The following is a 27,693-nucleotide window of genomic DNA, read 5'->3' on the forward strand; positions in this document are numbered from 1 at the left end:
CATCAGGCCTCTAGTTTTATAATAAAATTTTCACTAACTATCAATAGCTCTTGGATTACTTTATGCTATATAGGGATGCTTAGAGCATTCCCAAAAGTTCCTTATCCCTGAACTTCTTTTGCACCAGTATTTTCTTCCTGTGTGTATATTTATTTTGTCTCTCTGTGTCTTTTTCAGGCCCTCAGTTTTCTCGTGAGTAAAATGGGGATACTATTTACCTTTTGAAGAGTTAGTAATATGTAAGAGAGCTCACATGAAAACACTGAAATCGCTGCACATTGTAAGTACTCTGCTCAAAGCTGCCAATTATTAGCATTGTGTAGAATGGATATGCGGGGCAGGTGACAGAGACACTAACACGGAAAAGATATTGACCTCACTCAAGCAGCAGCACTCCCAGCACTTAAATAGATAAACTGTGATACAACTGTGTGAAAATAACAATGAATAAAGTGCTTAGGAACAAAGGGGCTGACTTCACCAAGGAGCCTCCAGGAAAACTTCCCAGAGAATGGGAATTTTGACTCCTGTCTTGATGTGCCAGGCAAAGAAGAGAAAATGGGTCATTTCAGTCAGCAGAAACAGATGTGCAGAGAGTAGATATATGGGGTATGGGGTATTTGTGAAATAGAAGTTCAGAGTGGCCCAAACCTTTGATGAGGGTTCAGATAAAGTGGAGGTTGGGGAGCAGTAGTCAAAGAAGTGGGGGAAGTTTGTTAAAGACAGATTGTGAAGGGACTTCATGGTAAACCAAGAGATTTGATTTAATTTTCTGTAATCCGAGCTGCATTTTAGGAAATCAGTTCGGGAGGTAGCGTGAATGATAGCACAGTGCTTAAAAGGATGACATCTGGAGCTGGAATATTTGGGTTAAAATCTTACCTCTGCTCTTTATTAGTTATTTACTGGTTTAGGCCAAGTTAATGCACTCTTGCCTCAGTTTTCCCAGCTGTAAAATGGGGATAGTAAAACTACATACCTCACAAAGTCACCAGGGGGTTTAAATGAGCTAAGGGATGATTAGAATAGTGTCTGGCACATAATATGTGTTATGAATATGTGTTGGGGAAATAATAATATAAAGGATGAAGGTGGATAGCATGACGAGGGAGCTGGGGAGGGTCTAAGACTGGCAGTCATTTCAGGGGACCTCAGGAATGCAGAAGGAGATTTCTTTGGTTCAAAGCATAGAGGGTGGGGGCAGGCTAGCGGAGGTCAATGGGGGAAAAGGGGAATATATGTAATATTTTCAACAATAAAGATGAAAAAAAAAAAAGAACTGAATGAAACAACAATGTTTCTTAAAACATCAGTGAGGGAGCTTGAAACTATCAGTGAGTTAAATGATGGTTGATCTCAGGCAAGCAATTACTGCTCAACATACCTTTCAGTTTTGTTTAAAGAAAAGGGTTATTTTTGCCAATAATACCTGCTGAATTTTAACCAGTAATGAATAAAGAGGATGTCTTTTCTCATCCTATCTAATAAAAGAGTAATATGCAAGTTAACTGTCACTCCATCACAAAGATGGTGGCGCCCAGTCCCCTCAGCCCCGCCGCTGGAGTGTCCAGGCCTGTCGGCCAGGCAGGGGGCGGCGGGGGGGCGAGTGGTGAGGCTGGATCCACCCACTCTGGCGGCAGATCCAGCCTTACTGCTTCGCAGCCTCTGGAGTGTCCGGGCTTCGCTCAGGCTGCAGGAAGCCCTATTCTTGCAAGAATAGGACCAAGGAAGCCCTATTCTTGCAGGAATCTTCCTGCAATGGGCCTCTAGTTTATACATAATAAACTACCATGTCAGTGCCAATACATTTATAACTAACTACTAATTTATTTGTTTACTACGTTTTCTGCTTTCCAGGGCAAAATTATAATGATGATACAGGAACCTCTGTCTGAAAAAATGGGGTGGGCAGTTGTGATGTTTTCATTAATCAAATTAGCAGAGTCAGCACATATATACACTTTGTTTGCCAACTTGTTAAAATGTATTGAGAGCTGAAACAACGGCAAAGAAGGATTAAGCAAGTTTTCTGTTTCAGTATATACTTGAACAGTAAAGGGCAATCGTTAAGAATTCTAGTTTTTGTGGTCAAACTGTTGGCCACAAGTTGTGTGGTTTTGAGTCAAGTAAGCAGCCTCTACAAGCCTTCATGGGTAAAAGGAGGACAGTAAGAGGACCTAGCTCAGAAGATGCTGATAAGTGAATTAACTTCAACTTAGAATGTACAATGCCGATAAACTGCTCAAAAAAGGTGTTGGATTTTACTAGAATTACATAATCAACTATCAGTTCTGTATATGAGAAAGCCTTGACATGGGAATCTGATGAGTAGAGTTTTCTATATGTGCTTGGTATCAAAACTTGAATGCTGGATGACTTGTAAAATTAGACCCGAAGAAAGCCAGTTAGATTGACCTTCTGTGTTACAAGCACAGTATGAGGAACTTGCACATCTATTATCTCATTTAGTCTGCACAACAGCCTTGCACAATGGTAATTATTCTTTCCATTTCAGATTTGAGATAAGAGAAATCCTGGGATGTAATCAACCAAAGACCTTATATGCATAAAGTACTGTTATATACATAACCCATGGACACAGACAATAGGGTGGTGAAGGCCTGGGGTGGGGCGGGCTGGAGGGGGCCGATAGGGGGAAGAAAAAGAGGACATATGTAATCCTTTCAACAATAAAGATTAAAAAAAAAAAAAAGGAGCCATACAGATAGTGGCAGAACCATCTTCAAATCCCCCAATCCCCTCTTTTTACTTCCTCGTAGAAAATGGGATTAAGCCATAATATTGATTGAATGGAAATGAACTTTTCCTCCTTTGGAAATTAAGCCAGTTCAACTGATTGAAGCAGTTCGTGACCCGATCCTCTCCTTCTGCTGTTGAGTATGTAACTATGCTGGAAGTCGTGAAGCAATAATGGTTTTCATAGTTTCTGGTTGATCTCTGATAAATTGCTGATATGTAGGTTAAAAGGTCTGACTGATAAAATTGTAGCTAGATACATAGATGGGAAGATAGATGCAGCTACCAAGAAAAATAAAAGCCAGTTAGGTTTGACCATAAATGGAGAAAAGACTAATGTTTCTGAGATTCACAGAACTTGGGCATTTGTAAAACCTTAGGAATGTGCCCTTAAATCTTAGCAGCCAGGAGGAATTAAGCTAGAAGAAGGATGTGATATAGGGGGAAATAACACCCCCCTCCCTAACATTTTAAACATCAAAAATGACATATCATGACTCATTGGAAAACCTTTGAAATACTTGTATATATTCGCATATATGAGTTGACGTGCTGTTTTATAAACATGCATTGAAAGAAAACATTTCATATTAATGAAATTAGAGTTTATACTGTATTTAGAACAAAAGATAAATTATTCCATATTCAAATCCCTGGATAAAGATTCAGAATTTTTTAGCTGTCTTTTTGGATTTATTCTATGATTTAGGTAATTTTTTTTGAATTTAGGTAATTTTGGTTCAGAGTTTGCTTATATTGAAAATTTGAACCTGGCTTATGCGGCTCAGTGGTTGAGTGTGGACCTATGAACCAAGAGGTCACATGCCAAGGTTGCAGGCTTGATCTCCTGTGGGTGTCGTGCAGGGGGCGGCCAATCAATGATTCTCTCTTATCATTGATGTTTCTATCTCTCTCTCCCTCTCCCTTCCTCTCTGGAATAAATAAAAATATATTAATAAAAAAAGAATAAAAAGAAAGCTTGGTAGTTTCAGCTTTAAGAAGGCTGGAGTTTTAGTTTAATCCTAGTGCGCCCTCTTCTGGTTACTGGTAGGTATGAGAAATTCTGAATTTTATCAATGGGTTCCAATATTTGTGTCAGAATTTTTATCCACGCTTTTATAAGTAAATTTCTGAAATGTGACTGTAAATCACTAGATTTTTATAGTTCATGAAATGCAGCGTGTGATGACCAGGAACCATTTGTATGCAGTGGGAGCCTCTCTCTAAGGAGCTTACATCTGGGACCCAAGATGCCTTGCATCTTAGGGGTTGAATGGGAACACCTTAAGGGAAAAAGAAGAAAGAAGGAAGCAAACTGATGTTACTCAGTAGTTATTATATGTCAGGTGAGGTACTAGGCATTTGCTAGCCATCATCTCAAAGATTCCAGTGCTTAGCTGGTTTAACAAAAAGGAAATTGAGGTGCAGAGAGTACCAGTAAGTGCCTTTCCCAAGATCACATAACTGGTAGGGCTAAGCATCAAGGTCTTCATTCCACACCTGTACACAAGGTAGAGAGAGTGATTTAGGACAGAGAAGAACTTGTGACTCATGTCTCCAAGTACTCCTTTAACAAGCATGATTAGATTTGTGGATTTTAGAGTATATATTGTAAACCGAAGGTATATTTTAATTTATTACATTTTAGTGGGCAGGTAGAGTATAAATACTGTTAAGTGTAAGGTAATCTCTTCATTATCTAGTAACTAGTAGCCCTGCACACAAATCCGTGCACCAGTAGCTCTCTGAGGGGCCTGGCCGCTCTGCGCCCACTGCCCAGAGACTCTCCGTGGCCCAGAGGCCCATCTGTGGCTGGGCGCAGAACACTTGCCTTGTTGCCGGGGTGGTGACACAAGTGTTCTGTGCCCTGGCCTGGCTGCTCCGTGCCCGTTGCCCAGAGGCCCTCTGTGGCCTGGGTGGAACACTTGCCTCGTTGCCACAGCGAAGAAGCAAGCATTTCGCCAGGCTGCTCACGCTGCCTGCTCTCAGTGGCCGCCCCCCCAGGACTGGGGGACTCTGGTGGGGCTGAGAGGACTGGATGCCGCCATCTTGTGGCTATGGGCGCCTCCATCTTTGTGATGGAGTGATGGTTAATTTGCATATTATCCTTTTATTAGATAGGATAAGTACTAACAAATTGTATCCTTCTTATCCCCCCTCTTTTTTAAACACAAAAAATTGTGTTTTTTTCTTATCCCCCAAAGGATGGGGAAAAAAAGAGAAGGAAAGGCTGGAAAGGCACTGGTTTTTACTTAGTGTTTATTACATGCTAACTTGATTTATTACTTATCTTACAGGCTTTATAGGCTAAATCATAACTGTGATTAAATTTTACTCATAAAATATAATTCAGTTTTCAAAATGAAACACAGATCTTGCAAAAGCAACTGCTCACGAATGCTAACAGCTTTTATAACTGCTCATGTTGTTGCTCTATAGAGTGATCACCATACAGGGCTTCACTCGGTCGTATCTGAAAGCTCTTATAACACTGAAAGGCTGTATTATCTTTATTTAATAGTCTGCCCTTTGATCCTCTATCTGATCAAAGTGTTAACCTTGTTGAATAATAATTTTACTAATGTGTTCCTGGTAAAACTGGGTCATTGTCAGAGAGGAGAACCCTTTATATTAATACTTTCAATGCTGGGCTTGTCAAATGTGTAGGTGCTTGAAGTCCATCCTCAGGAAAGCTGTCCCCAGGTGAAACGTGCTGCCTGCACGTGGAGTCATGGGCGGAGGGTGGAAACTGGGCTGATACCCAACTATGAAGTGCACAGCAAGGGCACCTTGGGGGATGAACTTACAGAAAGGCAGCCTTAGGGGCCCCAGGAGGTATGTACCTAAAGGCAAGCAGTTTCACTCCTTTTTTCTTAAAATATATATTTTTAAAATTAATTTTTAGAGAGAGAGGAAGGGAGAGAGAGAGAGAGAGGAAGAGAGAAACATTGATGTGAGAGAGAAACATCTATTGGCTGCCTCCTGCCTACCGGGGATCAAGCCCGCAACCTGGGCATGTGCCCTGACCGAGAATTGAACCTGAAACTTTTCTGTGCACAAGATGACACTCAACCACCTGAGCTACACTGGCCAGGGCTCACCGCCTTTTTCTTAAAGATAGTTGGGGTCTCTGAACAGCCAGATTGTAAGATACTACACTTGATAACACTCATTGACTTCATGGGACTTAACACATTTCTTCTTCCAGGAAAATTTCAACTTCAAAAACTTAATGGTAAACAGAAATCTCAGCACTGGTTGACAGCCAAGATAAGGACGTGTCCATGTGTGTGTGAGGAGTCTACCTGGAAAGTCTCAACTCTGCTCTGACAGTTGGCGGGGCACCTCTGAGGACAGCACTGCGCATTTAGGTGGACTTAACCATTGTGAATGGTGATTTTAAAAATCTGTTCTCTTTCTGGGTTTTGCTCCTGACATAGAGACCAAACTTATATACTCTTTTTCTTCTTTCTCTTGGCTCAAAATAACACATACAGTACATAATACAAGAACACCATAAACTTTCTCACTTTAGTGCGAGAAACACTTTTGTGTTTTATGTCGTGAGAGAAGGCTGTGTGTGTGTGTGTGTGTGTGTGTGTGTGTGTGTGTGTGTGTGTGTAATGAGGGTGAAAGAAGAAAAATATTTCAAAATCTGCCCTTTGCATGGAGGAAAACCATCCTGAACAATTCAAAAGCATTTCTACAAAGCCAGCTAGCTGAGAACCTGTACAATTTTTGCAAAATCCAATTGGAAGAAGTCTTTACCATTTTATCAGCATCTTCTTTCTCATCTTGACTTGTTAGGGATCATCAAAATGTATTCCCAGGTGCATGAAAGGGACCTTCCCTTTCTTTTTCTACCCACATGACCTTGTATCTAGCCTCTTCATGGCCCATAATCAGGTGAACTGTTAAGTGAAGATGGCCCTAAGCTGGAGGCTCCCTGATGTGTTGCCATGGAAATGCCATGATTACGGATCCAGCATTAGGTTTGGGGGCACAGTATGGAAATGCATGTAGAGAGAAGTCAAGCTGAGATTCCTTGAAAGGGATTCAAAATGACCTCAGTTTTATTCGTCCCTTGCTTATGCAATAGACATGCCCTTTAAAGAGTATATTTTTATGTGTAACTTTAAAAAAATAAAATCCTGTTATAGATTCATTAAAGTAGCCTGGCAGCTATAGTTGTCTAGTTTGGAAACATAAAATATGGGGATTTTTGTTGTTGCCTTTGTTGTTAGTGGGAACAGTACTTTTCCCCTGGTTATATTACTTTAGGATAATTAAATACCATGATGCAGGTAAAGCAGTCAGCTTGGCATTTAACACTGTAGTCAGGATTTATAAAATTGTCCCCCTAAGATTCTCATTCCCTCATTATTCAATCAAATACTAATCTGAATGTTGCTGTGAAGAGGCTCTACAGGTGTCATTAAGGTTACTAATCAGTTGACCCTAAAATGGGGAGATTGTCCTGGATTACTTGGCACTGAAATCATATGAGCCGTTACGAGCAGAAGAGGGAGGCAGAAACATTAGAGATGTGGCAGGAGAAGCCAGAGATACTGGAAGTACGGGAACAACTCCATGCGATGTTGGTGTCAGCCTAGAAGTGGGGGCAAGCCTCTAGAATCTGAGGGCAAGTCTTGGACAACAGCCAGCAAGGAAACAGGTACTCCAATCCTATAGCTGCATGAGAATGGATAAATGAACTTGGAAGCAGGCTTCTCTCCATATCTCCAGACAGAAATGCAGCCCAGCTAACCCCTTGATGTCAAGCATATGAGACCCAGAGAAACTGAGCCTAGAGGACCTCGGATCCCCAGAACTGAGGTGTGGGATGAGTGCATTCTAAGGCTGGGATCTGGAGTCCCTCAGCTGGCAGTAGGCTGGGACCTCCGTAGGCACTCTTGGCCAGAGCAGCCACAGGTGCCTGTTCAGAATGCCTGGACTTCCTCACAGCATAATGGCCAGGTTCCAGATACAAGCATCCAGAGAGAGAAAGAGCCAGGCAGAAGCTAGAGCATTCACAAAGGTCACCCAGGTTTAAGGGAAGGGGAAATAGACTCTACCTTTTCATGGGAGAAAGGCAAGGTTCTGGGGAAGTATTGTTGTGGCCGTTTTTGTAAGACAATCCATTGCAGATCTGGAGAATGAGTAGAAATTAACTGAGCTAAGAAAGAGGAGGTGGTGGGGGGATTGGTGAAAAAGGTGAAGGGATTGAGAAGTGCAAATTGGTAGTTAAGAAATGGTCATGGGATATATAGTACAACATAGGGGATATAGTCAATAATAATATTCTACCAATAGTGTCAGGTGAATACTAGAATCATCGTGGGGGGGATCACTTCATAAATTATATGTGTCTAACCACTATGATGTACACATGAAACTAATATAAATAAATGCTAAATGTCAACTGTAATTGAAAAATAAACAAAAAAGATAAATAAAATAGAAAAGAGAAAGAGGGGTGAAGGAATAAGGAGAACACACTAGTAGAAAAAAAGATCCCAGGCTCTGTGTGAGAGGAGTCAGAGGCATTACAGCTTCGAAGCAGATGAGCGGAGTGGGGGGCCTTTGCTCCTCCTCTTACAATGATACTTGTTCATGTAATACTGAAAGATTTTTCTTGCCTTTTTCTTCCTTTGTACTTTATTCTAAAACTTGTCCTTTAAATCTGTAAAATGCCTCAAGCTTTTTTTTTGTTATCATAAAAGGATTTCAGTATTAAATTAATTATAAATAAATGAATATTTAAGTAGATAAACTACTTTGCCCTAAGGGTTTGTAGTGAAGACCTAGAAAAAATAAACCCTTGTTTACCTTCTGGGGGAAAGCTTTGAGAGGCATCCTTTAAGATGTTTTTCATGCACATGAAAGGGAGTGATGCACTGATATTGATCTTCTTTGAACACAAAACCTCAGAAAATTATCTTGGGTATTAATTATAAATATTCAAGAACAGCATAGTTATATTTGTTAAAAATAATTTCTGTACAGAGAAAATTGTGAATTATTGAAATGGATTAATGAAGGCAATTGTGATTGGGACTTTTTAGACAATTCTTTTAAATAACTTGTTTTCAATTGTCTGAGATTACTTAATTATGATTCGATGTGGAAAATAAGATAAAATAGATGGGCTAAATAAAAATAATTTTTACAAATAAAAGATTATATGTGACTTTTCTAGAAATTTAGTTTTGGAAAAACAAAAAGATATATAATGTGATTTGAAAATGATGCAATGATAAAAGTTTTGGTTATATCATACTGTTATGTCACATTTGAATCAATTTTTAATGAGATGTTTAAAGCAAAATACAATAGCAATTCAAATATCTAATTCTTTTCCTTTTTGTTGTCTCTCTATTTAGCTTGAGGACTAGTATTCCCATTGACTATAAGTAAGAATTGCCAGCCCAGATTTAACCATCCACCAAAACCAGAATGAATTTTAAGGTTAAAAATGAGCAATTCGAGAAATATTTTTGGGGAGTTCTTTTAACATTGCAACTCTAATTAACAGGTGGAATTTACTAGAGCCTCTATTAAGCAGAACCGAATGAGGTAAAAATTGCTTCTCTATATACAAAAAGTTTTCTCATTTGCACTAGCTCTTTTTAAAAGGAGAAGCCACTCAGAGTGTATCTACTGAGTACCTAGAAGGTAAGCAAAATAGTAGAGAGAAAAGATAGATGTTTATGGATTGGAGATGAATTCACAGCAAAGTATACTGTATTGGGCTCCTACTCAGAGATGCCTGTCTGTGTTGCACAGATTCTCACATATACCCACTCCCGCCCCATCCCCATACACACCTACTGTGACTGCTGCTCTCCAGTGTTCCACTTTGATCAAGGGAATGGCCAGCCAGCCACTATTCACTTGGCTTTCTGTTCTCCTTGCCTGGGATGGTCTAGGGTTTAGTATGCTAAACAATGGTCTGATAACTTCCTGAAACAACTTATTTATATTTACATAATTTCCTGGTGGACTAGAATGACTTAGTCCTAGAATGCCTGGTGTAGGAGCTCCTGGCCCAGATAGGACTGGATAGTCGGAGCAGGCTGGGGGTGGTGGCCCTGGCAGAGACAGGCAAGCTGAGAGTGGGTGACTGTGGGGCAGAGTCTCCTAAGGACCGAATGGTGAGCATCCCTCCCCCCAAACCCCAGGTAGAAGGACCAGTGTCCAGTGAGAGTCCCCACGGTGTGGCATTCCCACATCCTTACAAATGCCTTTGTGAACCAAAGGGAGTGCAGTTTGCTGCTTGGAGTTTTAAAATATTAGCCTAGGGTCAAAACACGTAAAAATAATATGGTATTTAAGGTGGTATTTGCACTGTGTGGTGTTTCCTTAAAATTTGCAATTTGTTTTGACTTTATTTCTCAGTCTAAATCCTCCGAATATATGAGTTTCATAGTGTGTAAACTCAACTCTTTGATAGTCAATGCATTTATAGTAAAAGGAGGAGAAAGAACGAGTCTGTTGCCTAAACCTTCTTATTTTCCATGTTGACTTTGCAGAAATATTTTCACTGTTAGTTTTATATTTCACACATAACAATAACATAATTTAAGTACACTTTTGTTAACCTAGTATTGTATATTATAGGATAAAAATAGCAAAACCAAGCAAGCTTTGTTATTTTGATAAAATTAAAGAATTAAAACATCTGTTTTTGGTAATAATAAAGAAATCTATTGGTTTGCTAAATAATTTTTTTTTGGTTTTTAATAGAGCTATAAAGTTAGTAATGAAATAAAAATGTATTTAAAGATTACCAGATACCACCTAAATTGAACTTGGTTTGAATAAAACATCTCCTTCTATACCTAAGAGTCTCTGAAAAAATTCTGACTGTGCATTCTAATGAGAACCAATCTCTTTGTCTGAGGTCCCGCCAGACATCTCCTGTCAGAGTAGTGAAGGAATAATTTAATTCATCTTATTGCATAAGAATTAATTTAATTTATAGGGGTTCATATGGTCTTGCAATTAACCATTTTATTGTTAGTATTTAATATAAAAATCTTAGAAGGAATCCCTGGGATGTAAAGCCAAAGAATATATGCTAACAAAAAATTAAAAGTAAATTGTTTATTTATTTTGTCTATGAAGCCTTTCAAACACTAGATGGCACTATAAATATATCATGATAAATTCTGTTATTCATCAGGAAAAAACATTAATGATCTTAGGACCTTATAAGATGGTGCATTCTTTGTTTATATTTTTTAAAACTTTTAAAGTGCTACCAGTACAACTGATTATTGAAATAGGTAATATGATTACCCAACTGTAGCAATACATAATTCATAATTAAAATCGTTCAATGTGTTATTTCAGTGACCCACAGATATTGCCTTGCCGAAGGCTTCTTCATCATCTGAGGTTGCTCCCTTCTAAGTTAACTAACAGGAAGAAATACTTTGCAAAAGGAAACAATGAATAGGTTCCTGAACTCTTAGATAATTCGATTAATGATGAGACAAGATTCAGATGAACACATTGATAAAAGATTTGAAATCTTGACACATGAAACTTCCTCCTACAAAGAAAGCATGAAACTCATGATATGCTACTACATGAGGACATCCGTGATTCATGATTGATTTGTCATTGATCCAAAGAATATTTATAATTAGTCATTGCACAGAATTTTTTGATATGCCCTGATATATCCCAACTTAAAGGGTTTCCTAAATTTGATAGCAGTCCTAAAAATTGACTTATCATCAATACCATTTTGTGAAACTGAAAGACACTTTTGTGTACTGTTGATAAAAAACAAATCTGGATCAGTTATGCTAGAAGAGAGCTAACTTGTCTTCCCTGTCATATAGAGACGTGACTGAAGAGTGTAGCCAGTCAACAGGGAGCTGTGAGTGAGAGAGTAATGGATGCCAGGGTTCCTATGGTTTCTGGATCTTGAGATAGTTGCAGTATTTGTCTGCTTTTAAAAGCATCTCATTTGTTGGGACTTCTTTTCTCATTCCCAATACATATTAATTTTTCAAATGTAAACTTTGTATTCTTTTTCTTAAATCGGGCTCCAAACAACTATGTAAGCTCCAGACTGCACCCATCTGGACTTGGATGCCCTCTGCTCCAACCCCTTTAAATTCCTGCTGATGCCTTGTGTCCCATTTCAGGAACATCATGAGAAGGCAGAAGTTTTTGGAAAAGGACAATAATGCTGGGAAACAGAAGGCAGCAGGAAAAGAGGAAGATCAAATATAAGATGAATTAGCTCCATAAAAGAAGCCAGAGTCGTGAGTCTACAGGAGCTGAGCAGGGCTGTTAAGTAGAGGACACTGTGGACATCACTCATTCGTAGAGTTACCAGGAGTTGGAACCAACTCAATGACATGACACACCTAATACTTTCCTCCTAGTTAACTCTCTGGCTTTATCTATATTCAATCCTTAATCTTGCAGTCCTATGAAAAGTAATTATTCATTTTATTCCACACAGTCTATGCTTTTTAAAATTATTGGACTTTTGTTTATGTTGTTCTCTCTCTCTCTCTCTCTCTCTCTCTCTTCTCTCTCTCTTCCCCTCTTCTGTTGGTATTGCCTTTCTAATTACTATGTGCCTAGGTCTCCAAGACAATCCTCAAATGACATAAATCATTTCCTTCACAAAAAGGACTCTGCTCTCTTTCCTAAACCCCCATATTTCCTTAGGCCAGTCAAGAGTAATTTCTCCCTCACCTAGAAAAATGTATCTTTATTTCTTCTGTGACACATGTCCTTCTTTACCTTGTCTTATATATATTTATGAATGTGGTATTTCCCCTATTGGGTTCTTAGTTTCCTGATGACAGAGTCTAAATCTTTCCCATATTTGCATCCCTCATAATACTTAGCATAGTGACTTATGCATCACAGGCAACCTACAAATAGATGTGAAATAAATTAAAGAATGCATAAACACTGTTTGATCTGAGGGTCACAGTACATTTTTTTTCTCTGCCTGTTTATTTGAAATCTTAATATTTTGGCCTTAGGTGGATGTGTATATTTAAAGTAAAATATGCAACAACCAGAGACTCTTGAAGAAAATAAAGGAAGGTGTTTTCTTCTATGTTTATAAGAAATCATGGTTCTGTCTTGATATAGACAATATGACAAGGTCATAGTTTGCTCTTCTAGCATACTTTTAGGCTACATCAGGAGTCAGCAAACTACAGCCCATGAGCTAAGTCTAGCCAGTTGTTTTTTGTTGTTGTTGTTTTAAATAATTGAAGCATTATTGAAAAACAGCTATGCCCATTCATTTTTACCACATCTATGCTGGTTTTCAAGCTACAATAGCAAAGTTGAGTAGTTGTGACTATATAGTGAACAAGCCTAAAATATTTATTATCTCTAGCCTTTAAAAAAATGTTTTGCTGACCCCTTGTCTAAATCTTGGTGGTAGATAGCTAGGTAGCCAGATGTTTGGAAAGGAGAGCCCAAAATCCATTTCTTTTTTAACTTAGATTTGTTCCAAAGGAATGAAGTTGCATTGTCACCCTAAAAAGAGTGATGTACTAATAGCCAAATCATTAGTACATTAACATAAAATATACCATTCCCTATAGTGCTAATGAACTAGTGTGTTATAAATGTATGTGTATTTGTAAATGCAACAGAAAGAAAGCTGACACCAAATTATAGTGCATATATTTCTATTATCAAAAGAATGTTTCCTTTTATATATCTTAATACTTTAAAAATGGACTCCTGAACATTAAGTTGAAAAATCCAACCAGCTGTCTTATACCTTATTTTTTATCACCTTCCTAAGCCTTTTATCACTGCTGACCATAGCCATCTTCTGAAAGCATCCTCTTGGCTTCTTTGTTATTGCAGTGTTGTCATCTCCATCTACAAAGGAGATGGAAGGTCCTTCCCTGTGTCCCATTTCTCCTCTTCTCCTTTCCTCATAAATATTTAAGTATATCACAAGGCCCATGGCTGGTCTTGTTTCTCTTTGTTCTGATTTCTTTTCTGAGAGCTTTTTTATTTTCCCCATGATTCCAGTTTTTATTCCTATGTAAACAATCCTCAACTTCGTGTCTCTACTACGTATATTTATTTATTTTCAGCTCCACAACTTTAAATGCCTGCTGGGAACTCAATTTCTTTGCCACTCAGGAACCTCCTCATTTGGTCATTTTCTTAGTGACTAAAACTCAGAGTGTTCTCTCAGTCCTGACTCTGCCTTCCTTCTTTCGTACCCTCTCATCATCTCCCACAGTGAAACCAAGTCTTCCCCTTCTGCTCTAATCTCTTTGCCAAATCGAAATTACCTCACATTTGCGTGAAACTTAGTATTTTAATTAGTTTCCTTGGTCTCTGCCTCTATACATTTTTCAAATTATGTTAAACTTATTTAATATTTGAAGGGAAATAAAGGTTCCAGAACATACATTCTCTTCATTGATATTATTCATAATTAAATCAAGAGGACTAATTTATTGATAAAGAGTTCGTTCATTCATTTAACAAACATTTAATTTAACACCAATGACATTGCAGGCCACTGTTCTAGGCTCTAAAAGGGCACATCTGTAATCCTTTCAATAACAAAGATAATTTTTTTAAAAAGTAATAAATAAAATGGATAAAGATCTCTGCCCTATAGGAGTCTACATTCTAGTTGGGGGAACAGATAAGAAACAAGATAAAAAGTAGGACTATAGTCTGCTAATGTATGTGATAAAAAGAAAAATGAAGAAGGTAGGGGGACATGAAACGTTGAAGGAAGCTTCCACTGAAATGACTTGTGTAAAGACATGAAGAAAGTGTGGAAGACAGCCATGGGGATACGTGAAACAACATTCTAGGCAGAAAACACAACGATAAATGGAGAAAAGATGCTTAGCATGTTTAAGGAATAACAGAGGCCAGAGTTACTAGAACAGAGTGCACACAACTGAGAGGATTGGGGGATGAGGTCAGGTAAAGGAACCCCCTCTCTCCTTTAGCTCTCAGGACACCGATTCCTGCTGCAACAGGGCAGGACACAGGCTCCAGGCACCGCAGAGAAGCTGTTCTTTGTTGGTTTCTCTGGAGACCAAGGGAGAAAAGCCCAGCATTTGTAAAGATGAAGGATTTTAGTCCTTGCTTCATATAGTCACCCCTGGGCAGCAAAATATGGGTACAGAAGTCTTATTCTTAAAACCTATTCTTACTTACATTTTTAAACAAAAATACACATATGTACCCTGCTGTGCATCGTATACTAGACTCAGTCCAGTGAAGGATGGATCTGGTGTGTAAAGTGAGAGCCGTGTCCTGGGATTGGAGGTCTGGAACAGGAGACCTTTATCACTTACTGGACAACCCTCACCTGGACCTGGCTTCCTCTCCATGCCTTTCACCTGGCCCAGCCTCTCCTAACGTCTCTGCACCATCCTTTCCTGTTCAGACCGATTTCCAATCTTCCAGTAGAAGGAGATCAAGTCATGGGCAACACCTTTAAAACCTAGTCTTCCATGAAACACTGAAGGTGAAGGGGTTTCAAGAGGACACGGTAGCAGAAAAGCCAGCTCCCATGGGTGAAAATGAGGTAGGTCAATAGCTTATGTGCTCCCAATAGTTGTTCTCCACAGTCATACAACAGCAACCAAAAGCATTCCCGCTGGGCAGACCTGGAGCTGCTGCCCAATTATCCTAAAGATTGCTCATGCATGTGAGAACACAGTGCAGAAATGAGGACCTTAGATTAAAAGACACAAAACTACAAAACCAGAATATTTAAGAAGCCAAATAAAAATGCACAAGACATGCCATTGGTACAGAGTCAGAGTGGCTAACACCCTGAGAAAGTGGAACCCAAGGTTCAGTTATCCAAGGGAGCAAATACAACGGTACTGGCCCAGAATGCAATGTGGGTGGGAGTGAGCTTAGGAGCAGCAGGCCTATAGCTGTTACTTCAACCACCCCTTTTGGGGGACAGTTCCTGGCAGCCTGTCTGAAGAGAGTGGGCTAGGAGGAGACAGGATGTGTAAAAACTCTGCTTCACTCCTGAGAGATTCTCTCTTACAGAATGGAGTGGTTTGTGGGTGGGACCCATCCATCTTGTCTCATGTTTAATCTTCTCACTAGAGGCCCATTGCATGAAAATTCATGCACTGGAGTGGGTGGGGGGTCCCTCAGCCCGGCCTGCCCCCTCTCACAGTCCGGGAGCCCTCAGGGGCGGGAGGCGACCCGGCGATCAGGGGAAGGCAACGCCCCATCACACCTCTGCTGCTGCCACTGCCAGCAGCACAAGCCTCAGCCGGCCCTGGTTACCTGAGCCTTGGGCGGCCCTGGGCCGCTGGGCAGCTGCCATCTGAGGCTTGCCTGCGCCTCGGGCCGGCCCTGGGCGGTTGCGGGGCTGAGGGGACTGGCAGACTCTGGAGGCAGGCGCGCAGAGCAGCCAGGCCCGCCTGGGGGCTGAGGGGACTGGGCGCCACCATCTTTGAGGGCAGGGCAGTCAATTAGCATAGTCCCTCCTTATTGGCTGTGGGCGCCGCCATCTTTGTGAGATGGTGTGAGAGTCAATTAGCATATTCCCTCTTTATTAGATAGGATTATTAGATAGGATGTTCTTCAAAAGGAAAATGACTTTTCTATCTCCTTTCAGAAGCTGGAGATTCGGGGGTGGAGACTGTGACATAGCATGCAGGGCCCAGAAGAGGGATTTCCCTCGAAGCCCTCAAGAGCATTTGCACAGAAGGTGCTTAGAGTTCCTTTGCCTCACCCAACGCCACCGGAGAAGGAAGAGCTGATGGTGGTGTGAGCCTGGGCTGAGGTACAGGGCAGGGCCAGCTGCCCTTCCCCACCACTCCACACCATCTCCCCTCTGCCATTGGCGCCTGCCCCTGGAAACTTCCTGTTGGCAAAGGACAGCCCCATCTGCTGCGGCTCAACTAAGGCCCCTGGGAGCAGGCAGGGCTGTGGATTCTTTGTCCTCTTTGAAAGGAGGCTGACTTCAGGGGACACGGCCACCGCGTGGCTGATGCTCTGGCAGAATGGTGCTTCTCGGGCGGGCGGCAGCTCGCATTCCTGGTCTGATGTGCAGCTTATCCTGGGGCACAAAGACATCCGACGGAGGTCCAGAGCGACCTCTGGGCCGGCGGGCACGCCAGCTGAGCCCCCTGCGCACGGGGGCCACTTGCAGATGCTGGCATCGAGCTGTCCCCGGGGCTCTCCAGCCACCTGGACCGAACGCGTCCTCCTGCGCCTCCCTCCTGCGCTGCTGGCTGGACAGGGCGCCCGGGTGGCTGCCTGATCCCGTGGCCCCAGACCCAGGGGTAGGCGGTTGCGGACCCCTGAGAAGTCTGGAGGCAAAGGGGCGGCCGGAGAGGAGGCAGCTGCTCCAGGCAATGCGCGTGACCCTGATATTTGAAATGCGCCACGCAGAGCTGGAGGCATGTTTGCAGAAGGGGAAAAGGGCAGAGGAAGGTTTGCTTCTGCTGGACCTGCAGCCTCTGACCAAGTTTGGGAGAGCGGACGGGGAGCAGGGTTAGAGGGGGACTGGGTGCCCGGCAGGAGGGGGGACATTCAGCATCTGCACTCCCGGGCGGCTCTGGGAAGGCGGACGTGGGCCCCAGCGCACTGGTGGAATATTCCTCAGTCACTCCCTTCAAACGGCACTTAGATGGTGGAAAACACACTTTATTCATGATCCAGACATGATTATAGATCCACTGGCTCCCGCCCAGGTCTGATGGTAGTATAGCCCTCCCTGCCTTTCCCAGGTTCGTTTGCCCGGTCTCAGTGACCCGCGGTCAAGCGTGGTACACTGGGTTCAAAAACATATAATGGAGATTTTAGAAATAAACAGATTCATACGTTTATTCCTTCTTCTGGGTATGGAGATCAAATCTCGCTCTGCCCTGCCCAGAATGTGAATCGCCCTTTGCCCAGCATATCCGCTATGTGTCAGCCCGTTAGTCACTCAGCGGTACCCTGGGTACCAGCTGGGCTGCATGGTACCCACTGAGGGTCCTGGAACCATCCCCCCCGCCCTCTTCCCAGGGGGGCTACTGTAGCATCACATTGAAGTTGCTGCTTTTACGACCTGAAGAAAAACCTGCAGTTGAGCTTCTCAGAGTTTCATTTTTTCAAGTGTGTCTAATATGAAAACGAATGTATTTTTCCTGGCACTTGAAATAGGGAACGTTTCTTTTCATTTTTAATGTTAAGCCCCCTGGCTCAAAGTCCTCGAAGACCAGTTAGCTCACACATGCTCGGCAGCCTCCCGAGGACAACAAACCGCTGACACCTTGAAGTTAGCCTAGAAACCCATTTTAAACTCCTGATTGATGGTACTGAGTATCTCAGATGTTTATCCTGGTCACCAAGTTGTGGTACTTTGCTACAGCAGCCATAGGACACTAATACAGCGATTTTATTCCAGAAACAAAATGGGGGCACGTTTGAAGTGGGGGTAGAGACAGGAGAATTTTTTACTCTTGGCCTTGGTAGCAAGCCGGGCTAGCTTTATGGGCATGCGACGATGATCCCCTGCTTGGAGGAGTCTGATGTTCGGTTTAATGCTCTGTAATCGTCTCCATGGAATTCTTAATACATCACTTTTGAGCAAGAGGTGAGCAGAGGAGATGCCCTGGAGTGACAGCCCATGTGGATGCTGGTGATGGAGCATCCGCACCCAGTGACAGTGGCTCAGGCCCCTGGGCACAGGTGCAGCATGCGGGGCAATTGGCCTGGTTTGCCTCAGGGCAGTCGGAGGAGCCACTGGGCTGAGGAGAGACCAGGGATCAGATTGGCAGTGGTGACAGTGACAGCAGCAACAGCAGCAGAGGTGGCTGCTGTGCCCCCCGGGGGGGATCAGGGGCCCTGGGCAGCCCTGGGAACTGTGGAAGGCCAGCTTGTCTATTCATTCCCCGAGAGGGCCAGGCCCTGCAGCTTCTACACAAATATTAGCTCTGGCTCAGCGCTGGGACGGAAATTGCTGGTGCTCAGGCAGTAAACTCTGTCAGTAAATTATTACAAGATGAAAGCACACACAGGGACATTGCAATAGAGCGTATCAGAGCTATTAGAGTTATTAGAATTATTCAAAGAGTTTAGAGTCTCTGGTTTTGAAAACTACTGCAACATTGTAAAACAAATATCCACGGGCTTCCACATAGAAATGAAGCTTAAAGATTGTAGCATTAGCAGTAAACTGAAAAGAACTCTATTTTCATATGATGCTTCAGATGAACAAATTATTGAGATACATTTAAAATTATTTTTCTTATTATTGAAAATACAGCAATAGGATACACAAGTAGGCATTTTCAATTATATTGAAATCATGAACCCATTTTGGCTTCGTGAGCAACTTCTACAAGTTACAGGATATGGCAGAGAAAACACTAAAATGTTACTGTATATAATTTTTATTTGAAATTAAATTCAGACTTTTATAAGATTTAAATTTTTTTAGAAAAATTGTTTCGTGAACCGTTAACTCAAATGAAAAGAAAATTACTTATATTTCAAAATAACTTATCAGAAACTTACCCCAATGTTGTCATCATTTATAAAATATTCTTCATGGCTCCAGTAGCAGTTGCATCAGCAGGAAGATTCTTATCGAAATTAAAAATTACAAAAAAATCAGTTGTGCTGCATTTGCCCAGAGTGACTGATATCGCATTCACTATAAACCTATTGACTGCAGTTCTAATATTTTTAAAGGAAAAACCTTTACATTTTAGTAGTGGTAGTTAACAAGGGTACTCTGAACCAGGGGTCCGACATTGTCATTTTGCACGGGGCCCCACCCACACACTAGGTACTCAGCCCCGATAGCAAGGTTTATCCTTGAGGTGAGCCAGGCGTCTTTCTGAATCTTCACTTTTTACAATGGGACCTGACAGATGACTGGACTTTAAAAACGGAAATGTTTCTTAAGAATATTTAACTTTCATCACTCAAAACAACACAATTACTAAATATGGTTTGTTTTCCCATGAATCACAAGCACAGGTGGCTCAGTCCCTACCTGCCTGCTTTTGGAGGTGGGCAGGCTGGTTCCACAGTGTGTGGCCGCACCAGGCTGCTACATCCTTACCAATGGAGGATTTTCCAGAGTCTTCACTCAATTGGATACTTTCCCAGTGACTTTCCATTGGTAACTCAGTGTCCATTGGCCTGACTTCACCCTGAGAGTCTCGCTCAGCCCGAGATTACAACGACAAGAGGCACAGGTGTTCAGGTGGCCTCCAGTTTGAGGCCTGGGAGCTTTACGTGCAGACTGCTGTGCGCAGAACCTCTCCGCACATGGAGATCAGCATATCCCCAAAGGATATAACGAGTACAACGAGAAGAATAATGAAGAAAAATGACAGGCGCATGGGAGAGGAATACACAGGGTTTGCCTCTGGTAAATAACTCCCCGAAGGACTCTTAGAACAGACTTACTGATTAATTGAATCAATCCATCATCCTTGGGATGACAGCATCAATTTGCAATGTTTTGGGGAGTGGTTTTATTCCATTGCTGTTATAGCTTAAATTCATAAGAGGGTGGGATGAGAGGTTAAGAAATATACCTGTTTTATTATTAAGGAGCCACAATTCTGTGCTCTCATTACAGAGAAGGCTCACATTAATTTTAATAACAATTTAGCCTGTGTCAGAGCATCCACATGTGGCTTATAAAAGGATTTCCCTCTCTGAATTTATCTTACAGAAATCGACTTTCATTACCATCAAGATTTTAAGCTTATTTGCTTCTTAACTCCACAATGTTTAAGGATTAAAAAAACAACCTTCTTGATAATTCTAGAGAACATAAGAAGATCTTTTAGGAGGAACTCACCTTTGTTTTCTTTGCCACTGCAGTCATATCTCCTGACACTGGTGCAGATTTCAGGGGTAAATGAGACCCTTGGATGTATTACCTAGTTCAAATTTTTGTTGAGTTAAAAGGCATAGAGTATATAAATGTCTTAGAGATTTTCCTCTCAAAAATGATTGTTTCAAGATACTAATAAATTTAAAATTGGACATAATATATCAGTCACAGACAGTGTTCTTTCCTTTCTTGAAGGCAGGTGGAAGGCAGATGTTGTACAATGAAGATAGGATTGAACATGAATCCTAAGCTAAGACCCATATATGATGAGAATAATTGGGGATTCATTTTTTTTTTTTTTTACAATGTAAGGATCTTGATATCAAAGCTTCCTGAGTACAAGTGTTGAGTGCCAAAATTTTACCAAAGACAGATAAAATGTCTGAAGGAAGATTATCTTGACAATCACAGGAAGTGACTCAAGATGGGACAGTTTACTAGTAAGTAACCTCAATGTCTCTAATATTAGCTATTCATAAATCTGTTGTAAAAGAAATAACAGAAAAAAAATTTAACCATGAAACTGAACATAATTAGTTGCTTAATATAAAACATATATATATATATATATATATATATATATATATATATATATATACACACACACACACACACATACACACACACACACACACACACACACACACACACATATATATATATATATATATATATATATATATGTATATATATATAAATATACATACAGGAGTATGAATTATTGGTTTTTAAAAGAACTGTAACATAATAGAACATATTTAACATTGAGACTATGCTGAATCTAGTACACAATAATTTAGAAGTATTTGATGATTTGATACTATCTTAGGGTCTTCTTTATCAGGTTTCATTCTGACTTACACAGTCCAGGGTCAGCTGATAGTATCTGGGATTTGTTTTATTCTATTCTGACCAGAGTATACATATTCTGGGTTTTGCTGTGGAATAGTGAGTTATTTGCATTTTCAAGATGTGTGGTAATCTTGAGTAATTTCTTAACCTCTACGGGCCTTACTTTATTATCTTTATAATAAATGGGTTGACTTTCAAAAATTTGTTTTACAATGTGACCCATTTAAAATGAATCTGTATTTCTGAGTTAAATGGTCAACTTGTTATAGTACAAATGAAGAGCTTGGCAGTATTATTTACCGAAGGCATGCACTATTTAGTTTTTTTTTTTTTTTTTTACTTTGAATTCAGAACATAGCTGGTAAGAGTCTTGCACTATTTAATCGATAACTCTTCTCTATTAACTTTTTGTCTCTTTACCTTCAACTGAGATGTCCTGTGCATTGACCTCACAGTCATCCCCATCTACTTCAATGAACCCGCATCAGCATGCTTTCACACTGGGAGCAAAAGTCAAACAGACTTGGTCTTTAAAGGCTCTCACCATGTGGCCGAGAAGTCAGGTACTGCCAGTTGATCTTTGGCTTCTTGGAATGCTACCTCAAAGCTTTCCTTGTTTGTGATCAATTGTGGTTCTTCGGCTTCTGGGGCTGGTTTGTGTCTGTGTACAGAGAGAGAAAAGCCACACCCCACGAGCAGCCCCAGTCTGCCGCCTCTGTCCCTTCAGTCCATACAGTGAACCTCAGCTGAAATTACGGTTGGGCAATCACCAATGCCAGGGGTTAATCTTTTTTTTAAAAATATATTTTATTGATTTTTTTATAGAGAGGAAGGGAGAGGGATAGAGAGTTAGAAACATCGATGAGAGAGAACATCAATCAGCTGCCTCCTGCACACCTCCTCCTACACCTCCTACTGCCTGCAACCAAGGTACATGCCTTTGACCAGAATCGAACCTGGGACCTTTCAGTCCGAAGGCTGACGCTCTATCCACTGAGCCAAACTGATTAGGGCCAGGGGTTAATCTTTTCTAACTGCTTACCCTACCCCAACATGCTTCACTATAGTTGCCATGCCATCAAATGGGCAATAAACGAGTTTTTTAAGTTATTTTAAATTATTTGAGTATAAAAAAGTAAAACTCTACCTATGTTAAATAAGGGTTTTTAATACAGTGCCCTCACACCTCTGTCAGACAATAGCTTGATGCTAACTCTAAATTCCAGCTAGAAGTGGGGGAACCAAGCTCTCCAAATGACAGCAAGTCTATTCCAGGCAGTCTTGTGAAAAAAACCCTTAGTGACAGGAGATAATGAAAGTACATGTTACCTTTATGACTGAGCTAAAATGGTGTCGTGACCTGGCATTTTCTCTTTCCTTTTGACACATCCCTGCACGGCATGCGACGGGCGTCAGCACCGCCTTCATGTGAATTTCATAGGGGTTCCTGTCAATGACATAATCACGGGCACTGTGAGAAGGAGCACGGCTTTCAGGGATGGCTCGGAAGCGTGATTGTTTTTCCATTTATTTTTAAAATGCAAATTACACTAGTAAGTCAAAAAAATCACTCTGTTAAAAATACATTCAGAATTAATAAACGCAAAAAAGAAAGAGGAAAAAAAAAAAGACACATCAGGTTTGTAACTCTTGCCTTCTGAATATTAGGTTTATAACAAAAGCTCAGCCTAGAAAAATAGCATTCTTCACCGGATCTTGAGGAGGATACAGCTGTACAACTTGGATGTTTTTCCAGATGTAATCACACTACTGTGCTCACTGCTCCCGGCAACGACCTGTCCACTGATTACGTTTAGTAGTCAACAACTGGTTTTGGAAAGTTTTGGTGGTGATGATAGTAGTGGTTAGGTGGTGAGTTGGCTGCAACTTAAAGCAGGAAGATGAGGGCTTCTCTGTGCATTTCAATTCTTATCCACATACATGTCCTGGAAGGTGGAATTTGATCACAGCATGAATGTACAGTGAAACCTCATTTTAATTGTCACATTAATAGTTACATTAGAGTAGTTTCTGGCATGTAGAGTATTTATATTTTAAGACTCAAAGGACAGTACATTGGTAAATATTTTTCTCATATATTAAACATGCATGTCACTATAAAATGATTAGGTGAGGTTTCACTGACATGTTTGTAATCATATGTTTTATTACATGTATATATGGACAAACATATACAAGCCACTGAGAAAATTCAAGCACAAGTGCTGGAACCCTTTTTTGTAGTTTATGTTTCAATAGCAACCTTGGTTCCTTTATCGTTTTCAAGTGTATATGTGTGTGTATCATTGATATCCATGCAACACAGTAATGGGAATGGTTTATGTAGTTCCGGATGGGATAAGGTCCAAAGTAGGTTGACCCAGTAACTGAAACTTCATAAAAACCAAGAGAAAAAGTTGCTTCATGCCAATGTATAATGTTTCAAGTCTGAATTTTGCTGCACTTAAGGATGGTATACTTGTTTAAAAAATTTGTTTTTAATGTCTCAGGTGGATCCAAGGAAAAAAACGTGACTCATCTGAGTTCCTGACAAGCCTGAGCTAATTATGTTTTCCACTAATGAAAACCAAATAATGCTTGAATATATAGAACAAAATTTCCTAGAAATTCAGAATATTTCATAAACACAGTGACCTACTATTAAGTTTCCAAAGGCATCTTGTTGCCAACTACGTTAACAGCACAGTTTTTCTGCCACAATAATACAGGAGGATTCAAATACACTCTACCACACAACGGATCCCCCAATCACCACAAGAAGATCTCAAATATGTCACCAAGATAACTATTGCTCCCCCCCACCCACCCCAAAAATAATCTCATACGCTGGAAGTTAGGAAAAAAAGTTCACCTACGTAGGGTCTTCAAATTTGAATTAGATATAAAAGAGTAAACATCGCTAATACATATTCAGTTGGCCTCTGTTGATAGAAATCCACAGCTGTTTCTGTGTTAGTAAAAGACGTTTGTAGATACTTATAAAAGCACCTAGAGTGCGATAAATAAAGTCAGTGAGTTATGCCATTTCTGCTTCCAGGAGATTAATGATGTTAGTAGATTATTAAGTCTTACTTTGCCCCCGCCCAACCCCATCAGAAGCCCCTATTTAAGAATTATAAAGATGATGATTATTGTTGTTGTTGTTATCGGTACTTGTCTCTTTTTGGCCACTGTGGAGGCTCAATGGTAAAAGCACTTTGCTGACAGCTGGCAGTTTTCGTACACAGACACACTGGAGCTGCTGGGCTAGTCAGTCTTGTTTCTTGACATAAAACACACAGACTCGAACTCATTCGGAATTAATAGCAGTGTGTTAGCCTAACGGAAGTGACTTGGGGACGTCTGCACTGAGATTCTCGGGCGCACAACTTAGGTGGGTTAAGGCAAGTATGTACGGGACAGCCTTTAGGGCAAACAGCCTGCCATGTCAGACTTTGGTTACCAGGTCATCATGGCATGTTTTGTTTGTTGGTGTTTGCAGTTTTGTTGCCTACGGAGCCTTGGTGCTATCAAGATGTCTGGAGTGCAGAAGACAGGACTCTCGAGCTACCGTGCCCTGGATGACTTGACAGCTCCCAGAGGCCCACGGGCTGAGCGGCAGAGGAGTTAGTGACGGCCAGCAGAGGGCACCAACACGTCTCCTTTTGAACTTTCCAAAGGCCTGGGAGAAAGAAGCCTGCTTTCAGGAAATCCAAGCTGGGCGTGTCCTGCATGTTCGTCTGTTTCAGTTAGGAAGAGGAGGCCAAGTGGAACTGGTGTGTGTCTCAGTGTGTGTGTGTGTGTGTGTGTGTGTGTGTGTGTGTGTGTGTCCCGGTGTATGTGAGGCTTGGTGTTTGTTTTGTCAAAATGTATGTATATTTAAACTCAGTTGCTTCTTGCTCTTCATAAAATGCAGGAGGCCACTGCGAAACAAGTGTTTTTTGTAAGGTCCAGGAGCTGACATTATGAAGCCATATGTATTATTTCGACCTAAGAGAGAGAGAGAGAAGATGTTTTTTAATCAAGGGGGAAAGCTCAGCACCTTTTCTTGACTCTCTAAGCATAAGAGCAAGGAAAAAAAAAAAAAGAACCCAAGCCCAATTGTGCCTTAAATTGACACTTTTCCTCTCTTTTCCTTTTTTCTCAGTGCAGTCTCCTGCATGGAGAGGCTGCTTATGGTAATTTAAAATCCATTTCTGGGGACAAATACGACGACTATGTATTGCTGTACAATTAGGCTGCCAGAAAGAATGCGATGTTTTCATAGGCCAGGGGACTTCCTCACAGTTTCTACCGCAGGGAGCCCGCACCCGTCTCTGCTCGTTATGGCACTTAGGTCAGTGGTGGCCAGGCAGCCACCTGCTAGAAAATTAACTTGCGGCCACGGGAATGTTTCATAGCTATTGTTGGTTTCAAAGAGGTTTACCAAACTATAAAAAACAAATTAATGATAACCTTTCCTTTTTAGATGGATTATAGATATGTAATCTGAAGAATTACAGGCCAAGAACATGTACTACAGAAACCAAATCCAATAAAAAGAGGACTGCCTATCCATGGGCTACAGGAAGGGGTACACGGCTGTGATGGAAGGCAGTTGGGCAGTGTTTTCAAAGCTCTGCCTCTGAAACTGAAGATCTGCCGGGGACCATGGGAGCCCCACAGCTAAAATGGCACATTGCTTTTAAGCATTTCCTTCCCTAAGGAACACCTCTTACTTCAGTTGCTATGTAAGATTGTTAGGGTGCTTGCACTGGCCCATGACGTTAAATCACTCTTCCTTTACGAGACGTATTTATGGCCCGTTGACAGGAGAAGGTACCCCCGGAGGATAAAGGTATAGGAGATGCTCTGGTCTGTGCTGCTCAGAAGGGGGTGAGGTTTATGTGTGAATCGGTTTTGCTTTGTCAGAGGATTTGAGTAGACAGTGGCTCTCTGGGGATTGATTTTTGAGGTCCACAAAGTTGAAAAAGCCCTTCTTCATTCAACACCGTCTATTGTGAAATCAAAAGGGGATCAAAGATACACAGAAAGTGGGGAGGGGTGCAGGCATGAATGCATGAATGGAAGCATGGCAGCTAAGTTAGCGTGAAGCAGGAGAAATACGTAAATTAAGAATCAGGGAATGTAATGCCAGAGCAGACTCACGGTCTGTCTACGAGTTTGGAAAGAACACCGAACTCAGAGGCCGGAAAGCTGGTTGCTAATTGGAGCTGCACACCTGACAAGTTGTGTGACCTTGTTTTCCTTCCACTTGACTCAGTTTCCTCATCTGTAAAATAAAATCTTAGTATTTGAGGCCACTCAAATATTAAGTGGTGATGGGATAGTAGTCATATTTTGTTGTTATATATTTTAAATATTTCTAACTTCCTAAATTTGAATGCCATTAAACATTTACCGTATTTTCCAGTGTATAAGACGACTTTTTAACTCAGGAAAATCTTCTATACGCCCAGTCGTCTTATACGCTGGAAAATACGGTAACTTACTTCATGAGCACTGAGACTTGGAAGCTCTTATATAATTTTTACTCTTCCCTGGAAGTAAAGAAGAATAATCATTATTTTTGGTTTAGTATTTAAAGTATTCTATTTAATAAAATCACAGGAAGTTTTGTCTTCAAGGAATTTAGTGCTGGATAAAAAAATTTGCAGAGTCCCCTCATTAAAGACATTAGAATTATAAATGTTTGATTTGAAATAATATACTTTATTATGTATAATTAGCATTCTTATGTTATTATTATAGCTGATCCTTACATAAGTGGTTATATCTAATTTATTGTAGCTTAATCACATTTATTGATCATTCCTATTGACCAACACAATGAAATGCTGTGTACTAAAAATGTTATGTGCTATTGTCAGAGCAAGCAATTGCAAGCCTTGTAGATGCCCTGGTTTACTCTTAAGCACAAACATATTGTTACGTGTTACACATATTGTTACATGTTACTTGGCCTGGTGTTATATGAGATACAGTGTTTACAGAGGAAATCCTTTGGGAATGAAATACAGTGTATATTGATTTGTGACTTGATAAAGTCTTTCCATGAGTAATACTGGGTTAGCATAAGCATTATTCCTACTACTAATAAATTATGTTTATTTAGTACTTATTATGTGACATGTCCTATGCTTTATATGAGTTATTTCATATAAATTTAGAACAATTATATGTCGTATTTATGCTATCGTCTCTATTTTTCTGGTGAGAAAATGTAG

This window comes from Eptesicus fuscus, chromosome 10 (assembly GCF_027574615.1).
Source record: "Eptesicus fuscus isolate TK198812 chromosome 10, DD_ASM_mEF_20220401, whole genome shotgun sequence".
In the NCBI taxonomy this organism is placed as follows: domain Eukaryota; kingdom Metazoa; phylum Chordata; class Mammalia; order Chiroptera; family Vespertilionidae; genus Eptesicus; species Eptesicus fuscus.